This window comes from Vicugna pacos, unplaced genomic scaffold (genome assembly GCF_048564905.1).
Source record: "Vicugna pacos unplaced genomic scaffold, VicPac4 scaffold_103, whole genome shotgun sequence".
NCBI classification, from domain to species: Eukaryota; Metazoa; Chordata; class Mammalia; order Artiodactyla; family Camelidae; genus Vicugna; species Vicugna pacos.
The window spans coordinates 3,574,435-3,588,443 of NW_027328783.1; the positions used below are offsets into that span (position 1 = coordinate 3,574,435).

Genomic DNA, 14,009 nt, shown 5'->3' on the forward strand with positions numbered 1-14,009 from the left:
TGGTGGGGAGATAATAAGGTAATTCTGGTGGGGGGTGGGGAGGTAATTAGGGTTATATATGTCTATTTTAGAGGACGTGATGGGGGCTGAACCCAGGACCTTATGCTTGCTAAGCATGTGCCCCATCACTTGAGCTGTGCCCTCCCCTCTAGAGTCTATGCTCTTAGCTGCTAATCCTCACTGTCCCACATGGTAACTGTGGGGGAAGTACAGTTCATTCATTCACTCGTTAAACTCAGCCTTCCCGGTGCCTGAGATTCAGCAGTGAACAAGACAACATGTTTCCTGCCTTAAATGAGCTTGTCGCCTCCTGATATATTATCTTCATTTTACCCAGGAAGAAACAAGGTCAAGAAGATTAGCCTTTTCCTGTTAACACCGGAGGATACATGAGGTGCTTTATTTCAATTCTGCCATTTGACTTACACCATGGGGAGGGAAAGCTGCCTTGCAAATCCTGGAGCTCACAAACCTGTTAATCCTGAATTTTTTTTAACACTGTCCCTTACTTGATACTTGATCTGAGAAAGGATGAAGTAAACCTAAAAATGTTCTAAGAGAGCTTGTGGCTTATACAAGGTAACTAACCAGCCACTGTTTACTATCCTAACAGGAATCTGTAGGCATATTTCTTTTCTTTCTCTTTTTTCCTTTTTATGGGCAGCTTTTAAAAACCAAATCAAACCAACCAAACCAAATCACTGATAATTCAACAGCAGGTCCTAAATCACCCCCAAGACAGCAGCTAAACTCGGTTTAGACTTACAATGCGGTTTCTGGTGGTTGGATTGAAGAATGTATCTCTATCCTGAATATAAAAGTCTTTCATGGAGCTCTTCTCAAATAGGGCAATGAAAAACTCTTGTTCCGGTTGTTGATACTTTCATCCACTTGGAGGACTTTCATCAAACAGCAGAAGTTATCAAAGGCTGAGGACCGGGTTTTCAAATCATTGGGCTTCAGAGGCAATATTATGTGCAGTATCTCAGCGTATGTACAGAACACCTCCCACAGGGGGTGTACTTTTGCAAATACAAGCTTGTCATCCAAAACCTATATTGGGAGAATGAAAACACAAACCAGGAAAATATTTTCACATTTTTAGTATACAGATTTTTCCTACGTTGCTGGTAGTTAAAGCACTTGTGCAAACACACACATATGTCACACTGGTAAAAGTGAAGATATAATAAAAATAGATTTGCAATACATCATACATTTTTGCCTTAAAGATAATTTCTTTGTTGAAATTACTGAAAAGTTTTTTAAATTCCTTACAGTTCCTTCATAAAATAACCAATGTTTTAGATAAAGAAAAGCAAACTTGTTAATTTTTAGTCCAAATTAGTAACTAAAAATAGAAACACCAAAATATTCTTTGCAGTGGTATTGTAATGACAATTTTTTAAATTTCTGAAACCTAGAACTATTTACATATCTGTCCAATATATTGTTAAACAGCCATTAAAAGGGATTTAAAAGATTTATATTTATTGATATGGAATATATAATAAAAGGAGAAAACAAAAAAATGTGAAATAATAATTTTCCTTTTTGGAAGGGAAAAATATCTTCATTTGAACAAAAAAAAGTTTAGAAGGATTTTATGATCCTTTATATATAATTAAGGTACAGATGGTTTTTAATTCCACTGTTCTTTCACTTTCAATTTTGGGGGTAACTTTTTATAATAAAAAAATCTTTAAAAAGGTTCTTGCATAAATACATTAATAGATATATTTATGACTATATTCTCTGGCTATTAAAAAAGATCTCCTAGCTGTGGATCTGAAACTTACATTCCATAATGCAGATTCTGACTGACTCGCCTCCCAGCCCACAGCAAAGGCACGGCTAGTGTGACATGTTTCAAATACCGTTCCAAGGAACATGCAGGCTCCCAGCCAATGGCTGCAAGGGGACTGACACTGATCTGGTTGCTCCCAGCTGCAGACCATCACAGATGAGGTTAGATCCACAGGCTCATATTTTCTCTGTCAAAAGAAATCAGAAAGTGTTAGGCTTTTACTTACACCAGGGAACAAGAATTTGTTTTTTTATGCAAAAAAATAACAACAAACCAATTTGAACCTGATGAAAAGACATTTACTCAAAACAGCACAGTAGCAATGAAGGTGCTCTGGCAGACAGGGACTTGTTGGATTCCTGAGTGCTGGACTCCTCACATGGAATTTCCTTGGCACTCCAGAAGGCCTGTGGTTGTCCTCATGGGTTTGTGGCCATAAGTGGCGCACAAAAGTCTCTGGCTTTGCCACAGTTTCAAAGCCTTTTTGGCTTATGAAAGGTTTTGCCCTCAAATGGAGTTTTCTTGAGTCCAGTCACTGATGTCATTTACCAGAGTTACAGTCCAGATCTGATATTCTAGACTCTTAATATCTTGCAGACATTCAAATGGTTCAGGTTTGGATGTGTATTCACCTCTGCAGGCCTGGACCAAATCCGATAAAGACACCCGGACAAGTTCAGCAAAATACAAAGAAACTTTTCTCTCTGCAAGACTGAAATGTCTGTGAAGCTATAAAAACATCTGCACCTACAAAAATAGGGAACCAACTCATCAATAACATATCTATCCATAATGCATGGACATTCAAAATAAATACTGTATCTACTCCTATTAAATTCTATCTTGCTTTTGCCAAACTGTGTCCTAAACTGAAAGGAAAGTAGGTAAATGTAGAGAATTTTTTACCTTTTAAGAGAAAAAGGAACCCTCCTACTCGGTTGGTGGGAATGTAAATTGGTGCAGCCTCTATGGAGGACAGAAAAGAGGTTCCATAAAAAAATGAAAATAGACTTCCGTGTGATCCAGCAATCCCATTCATGGATATATGTTTGGAGAAAAATTTAATTCAAAAAGACACATGCACCCCAATGTTCACAGCAGCACAATTTAAAATAGCCAAGACACTGAAACAACCCAAATGTTCACTGACAGATGACTGGATAAAGAAGTTGTGGTATATTTTATATATATATATATATATGTATATATACATGTATGCATATATATATACACGCATATATACACATGAACACACACACAAATGGAATACTGTTCAGCCACTAAAAAATAAAATAATGACATTTGCAATAACATGGATGGACCTACAGGGTATTATGCTAAGTGAAATAAGTCAGAGAAAGAAAAACAAATATTCTATGTATTAACTTATATGTATATCTAAAAAATAAAACAAATTAATGACTATAATAAAACAGAAATAGACTCACAGGTACACAGAACAGACTGGTGGTTACCAATGGGGAGAAGGAGAAGAGGGGAGGCAGGAAGGGGTTAGGGGATTGAGAGGTAAAAAGTACTAAGTATAAAATGGATAGGTTACAGGGCTGTATCATACAGCACAGGGAAATATAGCCATTATTTTATGGTGACTTTAAATGGAATATAATCTATAAAAATGTTGAGCCTCTGTTTTGTACACCTGAAACTAATATGATGCAAATCAACTACTCAATTACAAAATTTTTAATCAAAGTTTTCTTTTCATATTATTTGCAATAAGTTAGAAGCCAGCACTGTCAACAGAAACATAGTGCAAGTCACAATTTTCCAGTAATCCCATTTAGAAAATAAAAAGGAACAAGTGAAATTAATTCCAGTAATAATTACATTTATCCCAAAATATCCAATATACTATCATTTCAAAAGTGTGATTGACACTTTTAAAACTTATTAATAATATTTTACATTATTTTTGTTGTACAAAGTCTTGAAAATCTATTATGTATTTTCCACTTATAGAACATCTCAATTCACAATAGCCACATGTGGCTGGTGGCTACCATACTACACAGACCAGATTACACCATTCACACTTCTGATAAATTAACTGCTCTTACTTATTTAAAAAACTTGCAGAAAAGGGTTTAGATATTCCCTCTATCAAACAAAGCAACCTTGACAGGTGGGGATTATTTTCATTATAAAGTGAAAAATAAAGGTAAGAGAGCCATGCTTACATGTATGTTAAGGTAACAATACCTTCTTAATTCATTCAGGACTTTACAATCTTTCTTCATATGCCAAGGATTCACTGTCACTGCGCAATGTTTTTCACTACTATCATCTTTGTGATTGAGAGGCTTCTGATGACCCTGCTTTGTGCTTCTGTACATAAAGTAACAAAACAGAGAAAAAGACCTTATTAAAGATAATTTAGGGGGGAGGGTATAGCTCAAGTGAAAGATCATGTTCTTAGCATGCACAAGGGCCTGGGTTCAATCTCCAGTAATTCTTCTAAAAATAAAATAAATAAATAAAAACCTAATTACCACCCCCCAGCAAAAAATTAATTTATTACTTTAATTAAAAGTTTAAAAAAGATAATTTAGTGCAGGCTTATCAGGCTACAAGAGCTACAATGAATGCCCCCACCCATTAATTTAGAAGAAGTCTCACAGTATTTCTCAACATAAAGGCTAAAATATAATTGAGAACACTTCCTGATGGTCAGCATCATTTTAACAAAAATGTAGATAATTACGTCCCTGTTGTCAAATTTCTGTCAGAGTTGGGCATGGAACATTTAGTTAGTAAAAGTGATTTTGCAGCTCTCTTTGAAAGAAATGCTGAGAAATGATCTTTTCTGTTGGAAATTAGCCTGCTTTTAAATTCTTCAGTAGGCATAAGTGTTTACAAACCAGGCAGGAACTGGATTATATTTTACATATACTTTAGAAACTGATTTGAATTTTGCCCTCTACCTGCAAGGCTATTTCTTAGGTAATAACATAAGCAGGCCACTATACTAAATTTTGTTTCCCTGTTTGCTTAATCCTCACAACAACTCTGTAAGCTGCTATTATTACCCCCATATAACAGATAAAGAGCTTGAGGCAGAAAATAATTTGGGTAACTTGGTAAATGGTGGAGCTGGGTAAGACTGCAGCCAGTCTGACACTCAGGTCCATTCTTCTCACCAATGTCTGATACTGCTACCTACATTCAGCAATGACCGCTAATTTCATATTTAAGTGTGTCATTTCTAAAAGTGCAAAGCTATATTAGTACTGCTGTGTAAATTATCCGTTTGAGATGTGATTGCCAAAAAAAAAAAAAAGAAATAAAATCAGGGTGCCACTGAGGGGGGGCAAACTGCATATGGACGGACACAAGGGGACTTTGTGAGGACAAAGTTGCACAAATCTAGAAATAGCTAAAATGGCTGACTTGTACAATTATAATGTGTGAATTTTATGGCCTGTAAATTACACCTTAATACAGATATTAAATTAAGAAACTGGGATACAAAATTAAGACTAAAACACATATATAAATCACACAAAGAACAACAGGCAAATATCATTATTTACTGCACCATTGTCCTTGATGCAGCTTCCTATCCTCACCCATTCCTGAAAGGATGATTCATTTTTAAAATAGTCTTTTAATTTATTCAGCAAATAATTTTTGATTGCCTACTATGTACCCAGGACTAGTCTAGGCAGTTGGAATAGATAAATAAACAATACAAAAGTCCTGTCCTCACGGAGCTTTGTTGGAGTCTAGCTGGGATGGGGGTGGAGATGACAATTCACACAACAGAGCAGCAGAGGAGGTGGCATGTTAGGAAAGAGGAACCATGGAAAAATCAAAAAAGGGCAAGGTAAAGAGAGTTTAGGGTATGGGATGAGGGTGATGTTGTATTAAATACCAGAGCAGGCCACACTGAGGACTGAGGTTAGAACTAAGACTTGGAGGTGAGAAGTCCCAGGTGGACGGAATAACCATCACCGAGGCCAGCGTGCACTTCGCATGTTCCAGAATGGGGGCACGGCTGGAGCTGCGGAGAAGGGTCAGTGCAGATCCTGTATGGCCTTGGAGGACGTTGTAAGGACTGTGGCTTTTACCCAGAGTGAAATGGGGAGGCACTGCAGAAGGACGACACAATCTAACTTAGGTTTTCGAGGCTCACTTGACTGCCAGGTGAGAATAGTCGAAACGGGTCAGAGATGAAAGGAGGGAAGCCTCTGAGAAGGGCTGTGCAGGAGGAGAGGACAGTGGCTCAGGGTAGGGAAGCAGCAGTGGAGGCAGGAACCATGGTGAGAAGTGGCTGGGTTCTGGATATGTTTTAAAGGCAGTGTTAAACCAGATCTATTGACAGAATTCATGTGGTATGTCAGTGAAAGTCAGAATAACTCCAAGTTTTTTGACCCAAGCAGCTGGATGGATTAAGTTTCCACTAACTGAATGGGGGAGGTTGCAGGAAGAACCAGTTTGGGGTGTAGGAGAACAAAGAGCTCAGTTTTTACACATGTTGCTTTTAAGATATCAGAGTTTCAAGTGAAGATGTCAAATCAGCAGAAGATTGTAAGAGTCCAGAGTTGGAGAGAAAAATTCTAGCAGGAGACAGAAATGTGGGAATCATGGGTCACACAGGTGGCACAGGAAGACATGAAACCCAGGTACTCAAACATTAAGATAACCTGGCATTAACCATAGAAGTTGTCCTTGAGGGCCTGCCTACTAGGTGTGGATATCAGTCCTATTTCCTGACCACTCGAGTTTTAAAAAGCAACTTACAAATGAATTCGTGCAAGACACTGCCTCCAGTGGGTGGGTCCAGAGCTGGAGTGGGAGAATTGGATGGTGCACACTACTTCCTACAGTAGAATGTGTGTGTGTGTGTGTGTGTGTGTACACATGTGTGTGTGCGCAGGGGGATGAGATACACCTGGCTTAAGAAAAAGAGCTAGTAAGTCTAGAAGCTGAAAGATGAAAGAACATCCAGATATGGTAGAGGGAACAGGGGAAACACTGTGTACTGTAAGACATATCCCCATAATGCCATTTCCCACCATCCTTTCATCAGGAACACAGTTGGAAAGGGGGGAATTATGTAGATATGTGTGATGTACACAAACTTTCTGAGTATGTAACACAGAATATCTACATATGTAGCAAGTTAGTGATATTTATATATGCTTCAAGTTTAAAAACAAGTTCACAACAGAGGGAAAATAAAATACTGAGGAGTGGTAGAAGTATCATAGAAGGCCTTTCAATGCTCAGAATGGAAGCAAAAGCAGCTTCACCCAACAAAGAACGTCAATAAGGGTCAAGAATGTTTATATTTGCTTAAGAAATTGAGAGTTACAACTTCCTGCTTTAAAGAATTAACATAAGACAGATACAACACTATAAGCAACGTCTATACTGGAGCTTTCTTAAAGCTATTTTAGTTCCTGCTTGTTCTGATGTACTCCAGACACTCTGCAAAGAAAACCTTCTATTCAAAGGCTTAAAGGAATAAAATAAGAAATAACACTGCATTCTTTTCAGTGGTCTCTGTACTGAAAGTCACTTGCAAATGCAGCACCCTGCCACAGGTCCACATTTTTAACAATAAAGACCTTTGCGCAATTTTTCAATTGCTATGTGACTTTGGGTCAGTCTCTCACTAAGAAGCAGAATGGAGTACCAGAAAATGACACATCAGGTCTAAAACTACAGATGTGGGAGATGAACCTACACCAGGAAACAGCTAAGTGGGAGGGTAAGGTTTACCTTTTAAGTTACCGTAAGTGCAGTTACACCTGCTCCCTGCTTCCCCTGTGAAGTGAAGAGCTAGTCTTTTCCAGAAAAGCTCTCATTCTGAGAACTGTCTTCTTTAAAATATTCGGAGATTCTCTTTTAAGGTTCTTGCACTTTTAAGCCTTTCCCCAACTCTACATCCTATAACAAGTGTAAAAATTATCCTATAGCCTATTGTTACAGAACATACTCTACAAAAGCTGAGGTTTCCCAGGGTTTGGATCCCAGAACTCTGCTACCAGATAATCCTAAAGCTTTCCTTCCATAACAGACTCTTCCGCCAATTCCCAGCTGCGGGCAAATTCGGCTTCTCAGATCAGGTAACTTTCTAACGCTGCCTACGAACACTCTGCTGCCAGTAAAGGAACTCTCAGACAGAAAGCACACAATGCCCCTAGTGAGGGTTGCCTCCTTCAATCAATCAAGATGCCATCACCAAGCAAATATTTAAACCTACTGCAAAACCTCTAAAGACATCTTACAAACAATATAGTTTGTATAGATGCATACTATTTGCTCTGGAATAGTGATTTCCAATGGAAGGAACAAAGGACCACATGACCCAAGCAATTTTTTAAAACTGCACATAACCATCCCTCTTCACGTGAGGATTCAGGCAACACGGTCTTACAGGCCTAGGTGTAACAGAATGACAGCACCTCTAGGAGTAGGTTGAAAAGCAGCGAGGTAGACTTCTAGTGAAAGGGGGTGATGTAATAGGCCCCATCGCCCACTTACCTACCAGCACAGGACAGTCATCTCAGATCGAGAACAAACACTTTGGGAAACAGAGGTTGTTTATATTTTTATGGTATTCTGGTGGAAATAATGCCCTGAGTCATGTGAAGTTGTGGCTGCAAAATTGAACAGGGGACTGGACACTTTCACATTCAGGACAAAAATAGCCCCTGGATAGCCACCATATCTGCTCTCCCCTTTGCCTGTTCACCCCAAAAGCTGCAGGACTCTCCTGCTTGCAATGACACCCACCACTTCTCACAAATTCTTGCCAAGTTCACATCAGCAGCTGGTGGTGTCAAAGTCACCATTTGTACTGCTATGAAGTCCCTCCATTTCTTTATATCCCTTCTATTTTCTCTGTTGTCTTCCTAGCTACACTTGCATTCACAAGATAGTTACCGCACTAACATTGCCTCTGTAATCAGTCCAGGATATAGGAAGTAGAGATTCAACTGTAACCAGTCCCAGAATACTTGTCATGCCACACTAGTGTCCCAAAAAATACTCTGGCATCCCTCATCTCACTCAAAGGACCACTGCATTACTTAGAGGTTGTAAAATTAGAGGGCTTTCTCTACTGGGAAACACTGTGGCTTGTGGTAGAGTTGTGATTTCAGTTTTTGCAACTACTTACAGGCAAAAAGACATGGCCCGCAAATTGTCTTCAAGCGTTTGGTATTTAAACTTTCATTAGATACAGAGCCGGTGGACTAACCGTAATCTATGAACATATGGTCATATTATCAAATAATGTTCATGTCTACCTTACAGACATGTAAGAACTTGGATTACACCTGCAAGCCTCTAGGACTTTAGAATTAGATGTGAAGCATCCTGTGAGATAAAAAACCTCCTATCCAGTCACAGAACACAATTATAGACAACATGACACTAATGTCACTGAATACATTAGTATAGTCCATGTATGGTTAAGTTACATCTCCAATTTCTCAGAGCTGGAAAGGAGATGTCTAGAAAAGCTGGAAAAGCCCAATTACCAAAACAGCTCAAAAGTTAATGCAGACTCCTGCACCTCCCAGAGCAGAGGGCGGAGGGGGCATTGCCCAACACTCTGTCCTCCCCCAGGATGTGGCATGTGGGGAAGCAGGCAGGAATGGGTGGCTGGGACTCGGAGGTGGAGAGGTGATGAAAGCAAGAGTGGAACTGCTCTGGTCCTAGAACAACAGAGCTGTAAAAAGCTCGGCTTCAGTTCAACCAACTCCCTCTCCCACTTTCCCTCCCACCTACGTGACAAACAGAGCACAGCCAGGCACTTTCTGCCCATGACGGTGACTACTAGTAGGAAAGGGACCAGGATAAAAGCATGTCCTATAAAAGATCAGTCTGATTTTAAGGCTATGTTATAAACAATGAACAGCACTGTCAGAGTGGGACACTTGTGTGGCGCTCAAGTAGGGAGGAGGAGGTTGAGGATCCATTTCCAGCACTTCCATGTCTTTTATCACTCCTATTTCTGACCTTTCCTTTGCCACTTTTTGAAGCACTGCCATCACTGGCAGGTAAAGGGGCAGCAATGTGACTTGGCCGTTTGGCTGATGGGGCTACATTTCCCAGCAGTGGAATGAAAAGGCACTGGAAGAGGATCAGCTGGAAGATGTGAACTGCGGTCCTGGCCTGTGCCAAACACTAACCAGGCGACCCTGGGTTAGGCTCTTAGTCTCTCTGGGCTTCCGGCTGTTTACTTATAAAAGAAGGTTTTGTCATTGCACAAATATATCCAATATGAAATGTAACATGAAAGTCAAACATAATGACATCTCACCTGCTTGCTTCAGGGAACTGTACAAGCACTGAACACTATGTGAATGTAAACACAGTCTTAAGAAAACTATTGAGGTAAAGCACTAAACTGAACATGGAGATAAAGTTTTATGGATTTTCTTGGCTTTCTTTTTTAATTGCAACACTGAATTAATAGTTATTAGCTATAATCCACACCACCACCACTGCGAATAAATAAAGAAGGTAAGCACTGCCTGGATGCCTGTTATTGCCCGATGCTAAGCAGGGTGAGGGGTATAAAGGAGGCTGAACAAGTGAGTCTTCTCCAGTTACCAGCTAAGTGAGGAGACACATTGGAAACCACCCAGGAATGGTACCAAGTCAGTACTCAAATCCAAGATTACAGACTACTGATCATAAACAGTACAGGAATACAAAGAGGAGCTAGAAGTATTTGGAATAACTAGGGAAGACTCTATGAAGGGGATGGGGCTCCAACTAGTTCTCAGGGCAATTCTAAGCTGTTTTAACTGAGGACTGGATAGGAAAAGGCTGGTGACTCCTGGTTTTTAATAAGGCACAGGTTACCCTAGGAGGCTAAGTTACATAATGATTGGAACAAATAAGGTAAGTCCAAAATGATGAAGGGTCGAGACTCCCTGGCTGAGATCTGGTTATGTTAAGTCTTTGACTTGACTGTAGATGTGGGAGCACCAAAACTGTAGGTTGACTGAAAGGGGGGAGAGAATATCCAAGAATTCAGCAGAAGGAAAAATTCATGTATCAGGGATGAAAGCTCTTCATCAGAGTATCAGCAATCAGAATAGACACTTGAAACCAAAAACATACAGTTCAAGAAGCTGACAAAATGTGGAGGGTGGTGAGAGAAAGATAAATCAAAGACCACTCCAAGCCTTTGTGTATTCAAGACCGAAAGAATGATTATCCCACTGAATAAGTGGAGACGCTGCAAGAAAAAAGATTATGAAATCAGCTTTAGACATGTTGAATCTGACGTATGAGCTAAGAGTAGGTTTTCTCTAAGAAGCTCAAAATTCAAAACTGAAGCACAGATGTTGAGTACAGGCTTAAGATGCAGATGGACAAGACATGATAAATCTCCTAAAAGAAAACATAGGCAAAACATTATCTGACATAAATCTTAGCAACATTCTCCTAGGGTAATCTACCCAGGCAATGGAAATAAGAGAAAAAATAAACAAAAGGGACATAATTAAACTCATAAATTTCTTCACAGCAAAGACAACCATAAGTAAAACAAAAGGAAACAACAACCTACGAATGGGAGAAAATATTTGCAAATGATACGACTAACAGAGGCTTAATTTTCAGAATATATATAACAGCTCATACAACTTAATAACAAAAAAACAAACAACTCAATCTTAAAATAGGCAGAAGACCTAAACAAGCATTTCTCCAATGAAGACACAAATGGCCAATAGGCACATGAAAGAATGCTCGATATCACTAATAAACTGAGAAATTCAAATCAAAACTATAATTAAGTATCAGCTCCCATCATTCAGAATGGCCATCGCTCAAAAGTTCATGAATGATAAATGCTAGAGAGGCTGTAGAGTGAAGGGTACCCTCTTACACTGCTGGTGGGAATCTAGTTTGGTGTAGTCATTATGGAAAGCATGGAAATCCCTGAAAAAACTAAAAGTAGACTTACCCTATGACCCAGCAATCCCACATCTGGGTATATAACTGGAAAGAACTCCAATGAGATACCTGCACACCAGTATTCACAGCACCACTGTATACAAGAGCCGAGACATGGAGGAAAGCTAAATGTAGCAACAGATGACTGGATAAAGAAGTTGTGGCATATTTATACACTGGAATACTACTCTACCATGAATAGGACAAAATAAAACCATTTGCAGCAACATGGATGGAGCTAGAGATCGTCATTCTAAGTGAAAGCAGCCAGAAACAGAAAAATACCAAATGATACCACTCATATGTGCAATGTAAAAAAAGAGAGGAAAAGACACTGTGAACTCATCTACAGAACAGAAACAGACTTGCAGACTTAGTAAACAATCAAGGTTACCAGGGAAAGGGGATAGGAAGGGATAAATTTGGGAGTTCGAGATTTACAAATGTCAGCCACTATATATAAAAAGAGATTTTAAATTAAGTTTCTTCTATATAGCACAGAAACCTATGTTCATTATCTAGCAATAACCTATAATGAAAAAGCTGATACAGCCACCAACTGAGGAAGCAGGAGAAGAAAGGAGAGTTAGTTATGCTGGGCTAGAGCCCACTTCTAGAATTCTTGTCAGCCACTGAGGCTGCCCCGAGTACACTGAGCTTTCCTCCCAGGGACAGGCTGACATGACATGCGTCCTGCAAACCTGGGGCAGCAGAGGCCGTCCCCAGGTCTGGCCCTAGGGGAGATGGGAGCAAGTCCACCTGCTCCCCTTAGGGCAGCACCCCTCCCTGCAGCCCCCGCCACCTGACTGCACCACGCCTGCATCTCAGGAAACCACTGACTTGAAAACAACTGATCCACGAACCTGGGGCAGCGGCAGGGAGATGGGCAGCGACCTGGCAAGCTGGTAGACTTGCCCCCATCTCCCCCATGGCCTGTCCAGGGCTCGGCCTCTGCTGCTCCAGGCACGGTCCGCAGGTCAGCCTGCTCTCGGGAGGAGGGCACGGTGTGGTTGAAGGCAGTGGCGGGTTATGGGGTCTGCCCATGGGAGCCCTTGGATTTGCTTCAAACTCCCCAGCGCATGGCCTGAGCTTGGCCTCTGCTGCCTCAGGTTCGTGGAACTCAGGTTACAGGTCAGCCTGCTCCTGGAAGGCGGGTGCTGTGCTGTCAGGGAAAGGCGGCAGCTGCGATGGCGGGATTGGGGCTGCCCTGTGAGAGCGCGGGGGTTGCAACAATTTCCCGCTGCTGCTGCAGCCATCCCAGCACACTCATCGCACCGAGCCCATCTCCCAGGAGCAGACTGACCTGTAACCTGAGTCCCACTAACCTGGGTCTTTAGAGGCCGCCCCCAAGGTCAGGCCGCAGGTAAGATGGGAGCAAATCCATGGGCTCTCATGGGGCAGTCCCCATTCCATCCGAGGCCCCGCGACCGCACCGCACCCACCTGCAAGGAGCAGGCCATCGTCTGAGGGCCAGTCGGAGATGCTCTGGAACCGTCCGGCGCCCTCCCAACTCCCGGGGCTGTACCTGCTCTCCTAAACCCGTGTATAAGCGGCGGAAAAACACGGTGTTCAGGAACTACTAATACCGGGGTTACCACGAACCACAGCGGCGGCTGGGACCCGCCTCAGGGTCCTAACGGGACGCGCGGCCGGGACCTCACCTCCGCACCCCTCCCTGGGCGCCTCCTCAGCTGCACAGCCCAGGCGTCACCCGCCGGCTCCCCGAGCAGCGCGCCCCCACCAGCGCCCTCTTAACTGTCCGGCAGCGGCAGCCGAGCCGCGGGCAAGCGGCGGCCCAGGCCCCAGGCCGTGTTCCTCTTCCAGGAGCTGGTCCAGGAGCAGCCGGCTGCCGCCAGCTTCCACGCGTTCTGGGTGGGTTCCGGCGTCCGCGCGTCTGTCCGTCTGCGCGTGCGCGCCCCTCCTCCTCCCGCCCGCAGCGCAAACTGCTCGGGTGGGTCTCCTGCTTTACCGGCCCTGGCCGCTGGGGCCGGGAGGAGCCAGGTGGGGCCCCTCCTGCTTGTCCCGCCGGGTCTCCATCCCCAGAGCCTTCACCCAGCCACCGACTGGGTCCTGGCATTGAACTAGAACCACGACTGCCCTAGGCCAGGCCTCACCCACCCAGCCCCACTTTCCCTGCTCAACTTCCCCTCCCTGTTACTACCCTCCCACCACTGGCCAGGCCCAGTCTCCCACCAGACCTTGAAGACAGGGCTCCTTCTCCTCACACCATGGTCCCTGCCCTGACACTCCATCCTGC

At 42.4% G+C, this 14,009-nt stretch overlaps 1 long non-coding RNA gene across 1 annotated transcript; it reads right to left on the bottom strand.

The window, feature by feature from the left end:
- Positions 1–774: 774 nt before the first annotated feature.
- On the bottom strand, positions 775–13,643 carry LOC140694742 (uncharacterized). The gene is made up of 5 exons (XR_012070358.1): positions 13,414–13,643; positions 4,006–4,153; positions 2,714–2,773; positions 1,800–1,994; positions 775–1,053 (listed from the first exon to the last, which is right to left on the bottom strand). It is a non-coding gene; the product is annotated as an uncharacterized lncRNA (long non-coding RNA).
- Between the last annotated feature and the right edge of the window lie 366 nt (positions 13,644–14,009).